The sequence below is a fragment of the Cynoglossus semilaevis genome, chromosome 8 (genome assembly GCF_000523025.1).
Source record: "Cynoglossus semilaevis isolate Cse_v1.0 chromosome 8, Cse_v1.0, whole genome shotgun sequence".
Lineage (NCBI taxonomy): Eukaryota > Metazoa > Chordata > Actinopteri > Pleuronectiformes > Cynoglossidae > Cynoglossus > Cynoglossus semilaevis.
The window spans coordinates 3,962,817-3,975,783 of record NC_024314.1 but is presented as its reverse complement, the minus strand read 5'-3'; the positions used below and the strand labels follow the sequence as shown (position 1 = coordinate 3,975,783).

Below are 12,967 nucleotides of genomic sequence, written 5' to 3'. Positions count from 1 at the left end.
GCAATGGTAGTACTTTAATTTACATGTATGCAATTAGGTCTCCCTAAAATGCTGCTGGCGTGACGATGGTAGAGGATCACAGATGTTTGGGTACCTGCGTTTGCAAGAGTGCTGCAACAAACTGTAATATATTTGCACTGGTATTTGTATTATTTGTAGTATTTGAATATTTGATTGGATTTGAATTCATTAAAGGTCAGAGAATGAAAAATGAAATTGTGCAAGGATGTTTTGTCAAAAGACTTTCAGTTTTTATTAAGTAACTTGTTTTTATTGTATTACTCAGCAATTAAACACCTAACAACTAGTTTCATACTTCTAATAATGTAATCATTGAATTTTTGTTAACATTCAGAATCTGGGTGCTTTGTTATGTAAGAGTAATTTTTATTTATCTATTTATTTTTAACTAAAACAATAAGCAATTGCTCAATAGGCCCTGAGATTCTATCACCATTCCATGAAAATTAAAAAAAAAAAAACACTTTGTTATCAACCAACAAAGAATCCAGATCACTAGATTTATTTATTTATTTTTTTTATCTTCTTGTCTTCTTGGGCTGTCCTGGAATGCTCCAAGGAGATGCACTATATTGGAATATCTCTCATTATTATTGTTATTTTTCCAGTAAATATACAACTATGTACTGCTTCAGCAGAGTCAAGTATTTTTAATCGATGGAGATCCTCAGAGGTTGTGTTCTCAGAACATTTGATGGTCAGAGAATCGTCTTCTGTGGGCTACTCCCTGGAGGCATGACCACAGAACCACCACTACACCAATTTTACTACGTCCATGTCTCCTGTCTGATATTTTCTACTTTTCATTCTAAGACACAGCTCAATTACCCTACATCTGTGTTCACTCATCTGCACATCATTTCAACCATGACTCTGTAGCCTCTTCTCCTAACCTTAGCGTTTGCTCTTATCTGCTTATTTCGGATCCTGTCCGTCCAGCCCAATAAACACTGCAGCATCTTTAACCCTGCCACCTGGAGCTCAGCCATCTGACTTTGAGACTGTGCCACTGTCTGCGGACTGTATATCACAGCAGGTCTCAGTGCTGCGTTGTAAACCTTCCCTTGTGCTTTCAGTGCTGTCCATCCATCACACATGGCTTCTGACACTTGTCTCTACCCACTCCAGTCCTGAGTTGCCCAATAGGTCTGACATTTATTTGGAATAAAATGTGATTTAGTCTGCATGGCTAATCAATGTCCATAAGGAGTGCTGTTATGGTGCTGGTTGTTGCTAATTTCCTTGAGACAAACATCAAATGTGTAGGCAGGTCATGTTTATTTTGCTTCATATATATAAACTGGACAATGCTAGGATCAGTTTTTGCTTTATTTTGGAACTGACAGATGTTAGTTTGTCCAAACCTGATTTGTCAGTTAAGCAAAAATGTGCAGAGGCAAATGTTTGAAGCAGCATTTGTCTGGCCAAAGCTGAAATGATCTAACAAGCTATATATCCCTGATATGATGGAAGAGCCATTTGCGTGTACCACTTACTGCAGACAATACTGTACAAACTCATTTGTCACAATAGTTGCTGAAATGATCACCTCAGCAAAAAAGTTGATCTGTTTGGCAACAAAACAAATGATGTTTACTGTTGTGTTGTTCAGCCTCAAAATGTTGTTCAGACAATCCTTTAGTACTTTTACTTGAGTGCCATTTTTTTTAGATAATTAAAGTGCCACTGTTCTCTTGAAGACATACAGATGAATGATTCAATTAATCAAAGCAAATACTGTAGTCCTTGTACATTACGGTAGATGTGGGCTGGGCCTCAGTGGTTGGCCTTTGGATGCTCACCATTTGCAAATGATTTTGTGTCAGTGCTCAACAGTGTGTGATGCCCAGAAGAGTGAACACTCCTATTTCCTCATTAAAATACAGAAGTGCACGCTTCTTATGTATTCAAACCTGGTGTTTGCCACAAATCCCTGTTGTGATCGACACCTAATGTTGATTATTGGAATAATTTGTTCGTTTGTTCACATTTAAATTTAGCTCACTGGCTGAATTACTAAAAGTCTTGACGTCCTGTCCAAAACTATTTCACCACAAGTTGTTGTTGTTGTTTACTGTAAAAAGTACATACTGTAGAGTTTTTTTTTTTCCAGCTCAGATACTGTTCTGAAACCATTGATAGTTCAAAACTACAGTGCTCGTCCAATGACATCTCCCTGTGTCATGTGTCCACACTGTTCCCCCTTGGAATGTTCTCACTCCTGGTGACTTTCTGTGCAGTTATCTTGCATTCCCTAAACACCAAGGTTGCATTACACAACCTTAATTCCATTTCTTTTGTTGCTTAAACTGATAACTTGTGCAACATGATTACACTGCACTGCACTCAAGAGTAGTCAGTCTCATGGAGCTGACAGTAAAATCAAAACAATCTCAGCTCTAGTCTCAGGCGCTGGTTCCAGGGACATGGTGTGATTTGTCTCTGGGGGCCTCCAGCAGCCCCGCTGTTTAGGGAGGTGTACGTTCTGTCACCAGTGCTCCGTCTAATTGCACTAATTAAAACCAATGTCATCAACCACCGTGTCGTTTGGTTTTAAAGTCTTCCCTCTTTTACGTAACCCTGTCTGGAGTTAAATTAAATACTGTGGTATTTGCAGGATCTCTTTGCACAGGGAGGATTCTGAGGTGAATAATTGGCTTGTTTGCTGGCTTCCACTGTATCAGTGTGATTCTGTAAATTGTATGTGAGTAATGAGATTCCACTAACATGTCATTAGCAGGTTCTTGTTTTGATTGGATAATGGCAACATGTCAAAAACAGCTTATGTTGTATTATGACAGCCTCTCCCTGAGTCTCGTCACTTCCTCTGAAGTCATTTGTTTTTGAGGGACCAGGGCAGGTCGTGTTGGTTGATCTGTAAATACTCTCTTTTCCTCTTTCTGTTCCCCCACCACTGCTCTTTTCAAATTTTGTTGTTCTTGGTTTTTTTTTTTGTTACTCCCGCCATTTTGTGTCATTCTATTATAGTTTCATTTTGATTAAGAATCAGCCTTGATATCCTACTCTTTCAAAAGTGTAGCTAAATGTAAACAATATGCAGAGTTGCAGAGTAATGATTCCATCGACATTACATACCTCGAGCAACAGTGATGCTGATGCTGTGTGAGCACATACATCTGGTACAGTTTCAGTGGCCTCAGTGTTAAATCCTAAACCTTTGTTGTGTTGTGTGGGTGGCTGGAAGGCGGGGTGAGGGGGGGGGGGGCTTATAAATTATGCATCAGAGGCACAACATTGACATCATGACAGCCATAATGGAGAGACAGCCATCACAAGATATTTGAAGTTGTCTAGACTGTTTGGCACCATTTCTTAATCAAACGAAAGTAGCTGTGATGAATACGGCAAAGATTGCTTTTATAAGCCTATATTTTATTGGAAAAAAAATCATTAAAAGCTGTTGGCTGCAAACGTGAAGGTCTTTATACTAGAGCTAACTCCACTCAGAGGCTTTATGGAGTTGGTGAGGCTGTAATCTGTCAAATCCAATCTGGATCTGAGGGATTTTGGGTGAGTTTTGGGGCCCCTCTGTGTTCTGCCAGTCAGGTCTGCTGCCTGTCTGTCAGTCCTGACCTTATTAGAAATGAGTCCTCCTTTGTTACCGTGCGAGGCTGTCAGTTCTGGGTGAACAAATGGTACCATTGTCTTACACTGTTGTGGCAAGGATACAAGTAATCGGTCACAGACCGACCGCTTTAGCATTGCTTGTAATCCAGATTCGGTGTTAATGGCAGCCTAATCCTCGCATTTTTGACCCTCTAGAGGGCTTGATACCCCCCTCCTGTTATTATTGGATTGTGTAACGTCTCAGAGTCACACTGGAGAATGAGGCTCCCTGCTCAAGTCTGGATTAAAACTGTAATATCCTGCTAAGACTTTGTATGTGATGTCAGGATAGAATACACTGCCTGACACTGACATGGAGGTACTTTTAGTCTGACATCCTGTGTCTCAATCTGAATCAAACTAGATTCTTAGAAACAAATGAAAACTGATTTTTTTTTATATTTCTTCCTACCAATGTCTGGAAGACAAAACACAGTAATTGCATGCTATGCTATGCTATGGTGAGCATGTGTGAGCACACATACACACTATACAGTGAGGACCAATTAGATGGTGATGAAAATGGTTATCCTTTGCTGCATGCTCTCAGAAGTCTCTCTTGTGTTCTTTGTTTGCAATGTAGAGATAGAAGATGTGTGTGTGTGTGTGTGTGTGTGAGTGAAATCCACAACACAGCTGTTCACTCATCACAATCATCAGGAAGCCCCCTCCTCTTGATTAAACCCCCCTCCCATATCTTCTCATACGTCTCTTTCCAGTGCGCAGCACCAGCAATCGCTGTGACAGGTAGCATGACGAGGCAACATACACGTCTGGCTGAGTGACTGTGAAATGGCTGTTATGATCCACTTCATTGGAGTAATAGCCTGATCCATGTGTATCTATGTTTTATTTTATATAAGTCCCATTTTAACTTGCTGTGCTACTACCTAGTTGTTGTTTGTTTTTGTTTGTTGAATTCTTTATTCTATTGTGGCTGAATAATGATTTTGACATTTGCAGTGTAATCACATTGAAGAATACTGACCTAAAGAACTTTGGTATACACACATACATCTCTCTGAAAGACATCAAACCTATGAATGGGGATGATTTTATTTTATATATATTTTTTGGTATTTTCTTTTGTTTACAATTCATAACTTTAATGCTGGACATTGTTAACGTGTTAAAATATTCCACTTCCAAAACTATTTACACAGAATCATTTCACTCATAATATGCATGAACAAACAGATCAGTCAGTGTTCTGTAATGATTGTAATGATTTAACACTAAATGTTTTAACACTAACTCAGTTAATCAGTTTCATGTGCCTCATGCATTAACATAATATAGTGCAGCTATATCCAACATTATCATGAATCAGCAGTCTTGGGTTGTATATATTAAAAAAAGAAAAAAGAAATCAATGGTGTCGCAGCTCCAGTGTGACTCGCCATCCATCAGTCCGTCAGCAGACTGGAGCATGATGTGCTGAATGGCCAATTTCCTGTTACCTGTTAGAGATGAAGTGCCACATCAGGCTTTCTCTCTTCGCTCAGTGAATCACGATTTCCCTCTGGGTTGCTGCTGTAACGGTGACAGGAAATGGATTGGAATAATGCACCACCGTATTTACTCCAGTGATCTCTGTACCCGGATGATTTCCGAGTACACAAGAAAATGCAGGTTTTCCTCGTTGTTTGAAATGTAACAGACAGTAATGCTTTTCCCTGTGGAGTGGGACTCAGTCTCTGCTCAGCCTGTTGATGAAATCACAGCGTATCTGCAGCAAGAGATGAAATTTCATCTGAACTATTATTTTTAGAAAAATCGAAAAAGGTGGTCTGTGCAGTGCTATCAGTCCTGCGAATGTGATCTTTTTGTCCTTTAGCCATCGGTAAGTTTCATGTTACACACCCAAAGATCACAGAGTATAGACATATTATTTATGCTGCTCTAATTTTGGAATGAAGGTGTGGTGAAAGGTGACTTTTAATGTCTTACACCCTATGTCCCAGCTCTCTCTGTATCTCTCTGTCAGGCATCCAGTACTTACTGTGCAATCCCGGATTATGTCATACCTTTGCAGTGACTGGTAATTGATATATTTAACCTGACTGCACATTCTGGATTCTTTAAAATGGATGTTGTTAGGTTTTGAAGAACGCCACAATTTTGGTCGAAGAAATTTGAAAGTGTTTTATTTTAATGAATCTTACTAATTAACACTCATTAGATGTCGTAACAAGGTACATATATTAATGAAATAGCTTGGTCCGTGTCTCTATGAGGTTTCTGCTTGCATATTTTATGATGGAAAAGTTACTTTACAGGCCACATTAATGTGTCAAAACAGTTGAATATGACACAAAAAAGGTTAAAACAGTATTTAGTATTCTTGGTTTGTGGATATGAATATTGGGATTTTTTTGGTTATTGATGTACAAATTATCATGTTTGTCAAAACTGTGGCTCTAGTGTGTCAAACAATGTAGTCTGTATTGGTCCAGTCAGTGGACACCGCTAAGCTACATTTTCTTTCTTCACTGTCCTCTGGCCTGCTGTGTTTTGTCTTGTAATAAGACAGAGGTTGTTGAGCCCCTGTACTCTCTGTGTCTCTGTCTAGTTCTCACACTCCAGCTAATTTTGTACTTGTATGTTTGGCTGTAAACCACAGCTCACTCACTCAGGATGTGACCTAAACCCTTCTTCTGTCTTCTGAGTCAGCTGCATACAATGACAAGGACATGAAAATGAGGAGAAAGAAAAACAGTTTTCCTGGCCAGGAATTCCTATCTTGTTTTTGTTGTATTTTAGGCGTCATTAATAATTATCAACAAAACAAAATAAAAGACAGTCTAGACATTCTATGCCATTAATATTAAGTGGGATTTTATAGTGATGTCTGAGAAATAAATAAGCTTTTAGGAAAAAGGCTTTAAGGCCTAATTTATGTCTTAATTTCTCATTCCACAAATTATTTTTGTCAGTCCGCTGTGTAGGAAGTGGAGACGTTCATCTCTCCCACTTAGACAAACACATATAACCACACACAAGTGCGAAATATCTACACTGCCAGACAACGTTGTGCAGACAGACACAAGACGTGTAGCCTCGGGCTAGAGCCAGAACGTCTCCTAGATACTTTTAGAAAATCCACCAGGCTTTTTCCACCTTGGCGTAGGAGTTCATGTTTTCTATTTTACACGGTTTTTACCTGCCAGTGAGTGGTGCAAATGTTTGTTTTCTCACCACTTGTCCAGGAACACTATTGTTTCACTGTCATCAATATTTACCAGGTGGAGTTCGGAGTGTGTGAGAGTTGGAGGGAATCCTCGACTGGGGACTTGTTTCATCCTAACCCCATTCTGTCTGAGCTGGGAGAACGGGGTCTAGAGGAGTAAGCGAGGGGAAAATGAGAAAGAGTTCATTGTAGTTTCTCATTGATGGATTTTGGACGTTCCTCACATTGCAAGGGTTTTTTCATCAATGTAGGTATTGATCTCAAAAGACCCAGGTGAGCCGCAAGGTGAGAATTGAATCAGGGTTCTCATTTAGCTGCAAACCCAATAAATAACAATATCGATGTATTCTGTGACATCACAGTCTGCAAGCTGTTTCGTTCTGCCTGCCGGGCCCTTAACAAAATTTCCACATTTTTTTTTATTGCAATAGGGATTGGCACTTTCATAAGAGCTGCTATGTGATAAAATCAAATCCGTTCACTGCTTATGTTGGCTAAGGGCCCTTCAATTACTCAACTCCCTAAGCCAGGAAGTATTTGGGAGAGAGGAGAACAGGAGGGGGAATAACAGGTAAACAACAAAGCAAATCTTGTCATAGCCTTGCTGCAACGTTAAGCATACATCATTAATCAACCACATGCGTGTAACTCAACAGGGACGTTGAAATAATCACATCAGATTATGAAACGGTTCACATCCATGAATCAGTTTCTCTGTACTGCTAATGTTTTGGGGTTTTTTTTTATCCAGTGGGAGAATTGAGCACATTGGCCTGTAAGCAGTGTATATCACAGTCGGCCTCACTTCCTCTCTCACTTCTGTTTAACATGGATAAATGTAAACCCGTCCGGCTGCTCTGATCTAATCAGCAACTTAAAATAAATACAATTTGCCTAATTCTACTGGGTTCTATTATGATGGTTCAGGTTCTCATTTAGAGTTTTGTTATTTTAGTTATTGTTATTTAGTATTGAGTCTATCTATAAACATTAAAAAAAATAGGTAGGTATAGGTATCTAGGAAACCAAATAAATAGACTGGTACTCTTTACATGAATATTGTGGTTGCAAGATACACCATGATGCTTGTTCAGTTTACTTGCTACATTTTACATTTATTTTAAAATTCCAAGTGATTAATTTAGTAATACTTTTTTGTCTTTGGCACAGTGAGACTTTAGCAAAAAAACTGGAGAGGTGACGTTGGAAACTTTTTGGTGCTTAAACATAATGCTGATTTATTTAGATAACAAATAATAATAATAATAATAATAATAATAATAATAATAATAAAGCAAAGAAAGAGTCTGTGGGTCTTGTGAGCAAAATGGGAACTTAAATCGTTTAATGAGAACTGTGTTGTTAAAGTAAAACCCAGTGGCGGGTCAGAAAGGACTGCACAGAACCCATTGCTGGAATGATGTTGGTCTGATAGCAACTCACTTAGAGTATCGACATCCCTCGCCCTGAATGTGTGTTTTAGTTTGTCCATATTGAATCTGTTGCCCTCAAAGCTTATCTCTATAAATGGATTTGTGTTGCTGCTGTTGGAGATCTCAGTATGATAGTCTTATCTGATTGACCCCAACCTCAGAAAAGGCGAAGCAGTCCAGTGGTTGTCTGCAGCAGTGTGTAACAGTCTGTAGATGTAGTGAGGAGGTGAGTGAGGTATCCATCTGTGTTTGAGCCTGTGCTGGTCACGTTGCCCCCATATGTTTCCAGCTGAGCTCAGAGCTTTGTTGCGGAAATAGCAACAGTGTGAGAGTTGTGATGAAAGCGTGTTTTTTCTAACCCTGCAGCTGTGAATCTCACACCTGTAAAAATCTCCATGTTTTACTAGAAAAGCTCATTACGGACTTGAGAGGATTTGCAAAAAAAGTAGAATTCTGTCTGACTTAAGAACCTGACGGTCCCTGATTCACGATTTAATCAATTCTGCTTACAAACGTGTTGTTTCCTAATCTAATTTATTATTGTAAAATCTCCATTAACCTCTGTCTCGGTGGGTTAGAATCTGCAGCAGCAGTTGGTATAACTGCCAGGTCAGCACTCTGCAAGGTCACATGTAATGTGATTTTTTTTTCTTGTCCCTTTGTAGTTGCATGGTTCACACATGTAAAGCCTGTAACTGCATTACTCTCTCAGCAGCTTTGTGCCTTTTTTTTTCTCATGCCCTGCTTCCGATTGCATTACAGAAAGGTCCTTCTATTATTCAATAGTTTCCTAGATCTGATTCCACATAGTCAGGCTTTCTATTATTTACGAAGTAGACATGATACAGTATGAGAGCTGGAAAGCTCCCTCACAGTGCATTCCAGGAACTTGAGTCAAATATCATAAACTGTGTGGGACTAATGCTCTTTTTTTAAGAACATATATGCATTCCACTATTCTTCCCATGTGCAGTAATTTGAGTGTCATGGGAATCATCAAGCATGACACCTCATTTTCAGGGATGTCACAGAGCTAATGCTGACTGGCTGCTTTCATTGGGCCCCGGTGGGAAAAGGATGAGACAGAGCTTTAGACGATGTGTCCATTCATCACTGTTGTAGCCTAGGAGAAGAGCAGCACAGAGGTTAGACCTCCATTCTGCATTGCTGTCCTTGGGTTGCTATAGCAACCGGTAGATTTGCTCCCTGCTGCTGTTTGGCAAAAATATACGTCAAAAAGTCAAAGGTTTTAGGTAATACCTCAATCTGAAATGTGATGGAATTATATGATGAAAACAAACGTTTCTGGTTATCAGGGCTTTTGAGATGCCCTTGTCTGAATTTTACCCAGAATCCCTCAGAAATCTCTGCTGCCCTTCTCTGGCTGCTTATTGTTCCCAGGTAGATAAATCCTGTTCCCTGTCCTGGTAATTTTCAAGCCCCACTCCTCCCACTTCAACCTCTCTCTGGGCCTCCTGTGGGTAATGACAGGGATTATACATTAGATGGCACTGACCTGCAATCCAAACCACATTTTATGCACACATTATACAGTAGTATTTATTTACGTACACAGTCCATTTCCATTGTAAAACACACTTATACTGTGTTGTATAATGAATTGGTGAGATTTTGTATAAAACCGCTCAAAACCAGATGTACATCATTTTGCAATTGGTATTGCATTTAAAAATCAGGATTAACTAAATAATTAAGTTAATAAATTAATTTAAAATGAATGTAACTTAACTTAATGTAAGTCTAGATATTGTACTTACTGAAATGTTCCACTTCAAACACTTTATTTTTAGTGTTTAAAGAAAAGAGGAAACGGCATGTACTGGTAATCCAAAGAGTATAGTACTGCAGGGATACTTTGTGGAATTTGGTTTTACTAATAATAAAAAAGTAAATGCAGTTCAATATTTTTTTCTCCAAGGAGTGTTGCCTGATCCTCTAGCTCAACACTGCTCACGCCTCTTCTTGTCACACACTGTTCTGGCTTAAAACAGGAATTACATCACACCTTCCAATCCTCCAGCTTCCTCACTTGATGTGTGTCTTTGTCTTCACCGTGTCATTAATTGTCTAATGTGCTGCTGTTCTTCTCACTTTCTGCTAAATTTAAAGGTGGTGAGCCGCAGTCCTCTACGAGGATTTACTCTGACTCTGAAGCTGTCGCACGAGACTCTCTGAGAGACTCCTTCCTCACCGCGGTAACGACTCTTGGTTCATCTGGCCTTCCCTGGTTTTGGGAGCAGAACTCCTTCTCACCTCCTCTTATCAAAGATGACTCCAAGCATGTGACCACGACACTCGGCCGGTGCCATTTGACCTGCTGTTATGGATCCAAGAGTCAGCACACTTTGAATCAACACTCATCCAGGTACATCAGTACACACTTCCCTCCTAATGAATCGCTGACTTTCAATAAAGTATAGGCTTTTAACTGGAAACTGCTTTGCTCTCCTGGTACAGTGCAGTTTCTTGTGTGCTACAGACGTGTTCTTTTGTGGCAATGCATGGGATCTTTGTATTTCCATCAGTGGGTTGTTGTCTCATCTGATCACAAGGAGTAGTGAAACAGGAAGTGAGACCAGTTGTGTAAAGTCGTAGTTAGAACTGAAAGTACACACTACAGTGTAACACAGTTAAAACCAAACTCATTAGACCGTGCATGTTGCCTCTAATTGAACCCAGCAGTGCAGTTGCGAATATAAAAAGCTATGATTTGTATAGCTGTGTAGGCGTGATAAACACTGGTGTTTCGTAATACACACTCTCTCTGCAACCACAACTTGAAACCCGAGGGCCTTTGCTGATGAAATGATAATGATGAGTTTTTGTTTAAAAGAGGAATTTATGTCATGCAGGGTGAAAAAAATGAGAGTTTTTAGCAATGGCAAAAGCAGAAGGAAACAACACAAGACTATGAATAACCTGGATAAATATGTTGTTGGATATCGAGCTGATCACCAGGTTGCAAGTGGGACAATTATTGGATTGAAGGAGTTCCGAACATAGCCTTAGATTCGCAGACAAAGGAGAGCCATTTGTATAAAATATCATCTATGTGCACCTGTGTTAAAGTTTCTGGTTGTGTTGCCTAAACATTGTGTGTCTGTTCCTGCCTGTGTGCAAATCTTATCCCGATTTTGTTAGTCTGGAGTGTGTAGCAGTTTCGCTTCCATTTCCCTCCTGGAGCAGAGCAGCACAGGAAGCCTGGCTGGTTGGCTGGCCTCACAGGAAAGGAAACAGTCCCTATCTAACAGCAGATGGAGGACAGCATGTGCTTACACTGCAGAAGCACACACATACACACACACACAAACACCAATATACAAAGACACGTGAGTATGGAAGCTTTTAATAGAAGCGCAACCCATATCACGCCTAACAACAAGAAAGTGCAAATTTCATAGTCACTGGAATGAGACTTTGAGCCTTCGTTAGCATGTGTCCAAAGTAGTCAACCTTAAATTCAAGGATTTAAACTTTGACATTGAAAACACCTCTCTCTCACCCTGCTGTCACTGACACTCTGTCACCGCTTTTGGCTCCGCCTTGTTCCAGTGTGATCCAGTGTTTCTGATGTTCTGTCACACACCCACTCTGGTGAAAAGCTGTTAGCACTGGGACAGGTCTCGCTGTGAGTGCAGGCTTGTTTTGTAGAGTTTCTTTGGCAGCAGCACGTGCAAATTAGATGTTGTGTTTCCTTCTTTCAAGAGAGCAATAAATCCTCAGAGATTGTAGTCATTTGCTTTCTGTGCGTATGAGTAACAAGTGTCCCGTCTTTTCATTCTCGCAAAAGGTTGCTTTAGAAGCTTTAGGCAGCACGCATAGAATCCAAGTGAGTGCAAACATAGTCTTGCTTTGAAATGACTCTGCAGAAGTGCGGTGTTAACACAGGATTTAAAAAGTTTTAGACATTAGTTTGACATTTGGGTTTACACAGCATAATCACCCAGGAAATTACTGCCCATTTTGACCATGAAAATATCACTTGTTTTTTTCTACTTAACCTGTTGTTGCTGGCTGTGTGATATAGAAGCATAAAGGAGGGGCTGTTATTATGGAGCAGTGTGTGTGATGGTGTGGTTTCATGGCAGCCAGCGATGTGCGACAATTCTTGCTTCCATTCAGACAGTCAAGGGAACGTTTAGGAACTTGAGGACATGTCCTCAAATTCTTTTTGACAGAGGCGGTCTCTTCGTCCATGCAGTGGGGCTGCTCACTCATACCTCATGGTCCCACATCTCTCTTCTGGCCTCTCTCTCTTCCTCCCTCTGAGTCAAGTGGCTTTTTGTTCTCCCGCAGTGGTGCTTATCACTTGTTTCTCCACCGCTGGCCCCCTCCGCCTTTCTCCCGGGGAATAAAAAGGATATTTTTGGTGATGTATCTTTTCTGTTCTGCTCAGATCCCACAAGGATTGTGGTTATCTTAGTTTCCTTCTTCGTGTCTGGAAATAAATTGGCAGCTGTTGTTCAAAATCCACCTTTTCTCTCTCTTTCCCCTTTGGTCCAAAAGTGTATTTTGGTAGGCCTTTTGAGTCAGCTCTATTTTATAAAATGTTGAATATTTAATCATTAAAAACTTCAGGGGTTGTCATTGTTTTCTTCTTAAGTGAAGTGGCTTTTTGCCTGGTATTTCTCTGCTTGAATAGCCTGGTGTTTTTTAAACATCGTCACAGGAGGCA

At 40.0% G+C, this 12,967-nt stretch overlaps 1 protein-coding gene across 5 annotated transcripts in view; it reads left to right on the top strand.

Moving 5' to 3' along the window:
• Window positions 1-12,967, top strand: part of LOC103381647 (protein tyrosine phosphatase receptor type E) — a 62,744-nt gene that overhangs the window by 28,624 nt on the left and 21,153 nt on the right. For 4 of the 5 annotated variants that reach the window (XM_017034730.2, XM_025057230.1, XM_008314111.3 and 1 more), the window contains exon 2: window positions 10,402-10,657. The gene's annotated coding sequence lies outside the window, so the exon portion shown is untranslated. Of the gene's footprint in view, window positions 1-10,134; window positions 10,658-12,967 lie in introns of those variants that run through there. The other variant, XM_025057229.1, reaches the window with a different exon arrangement.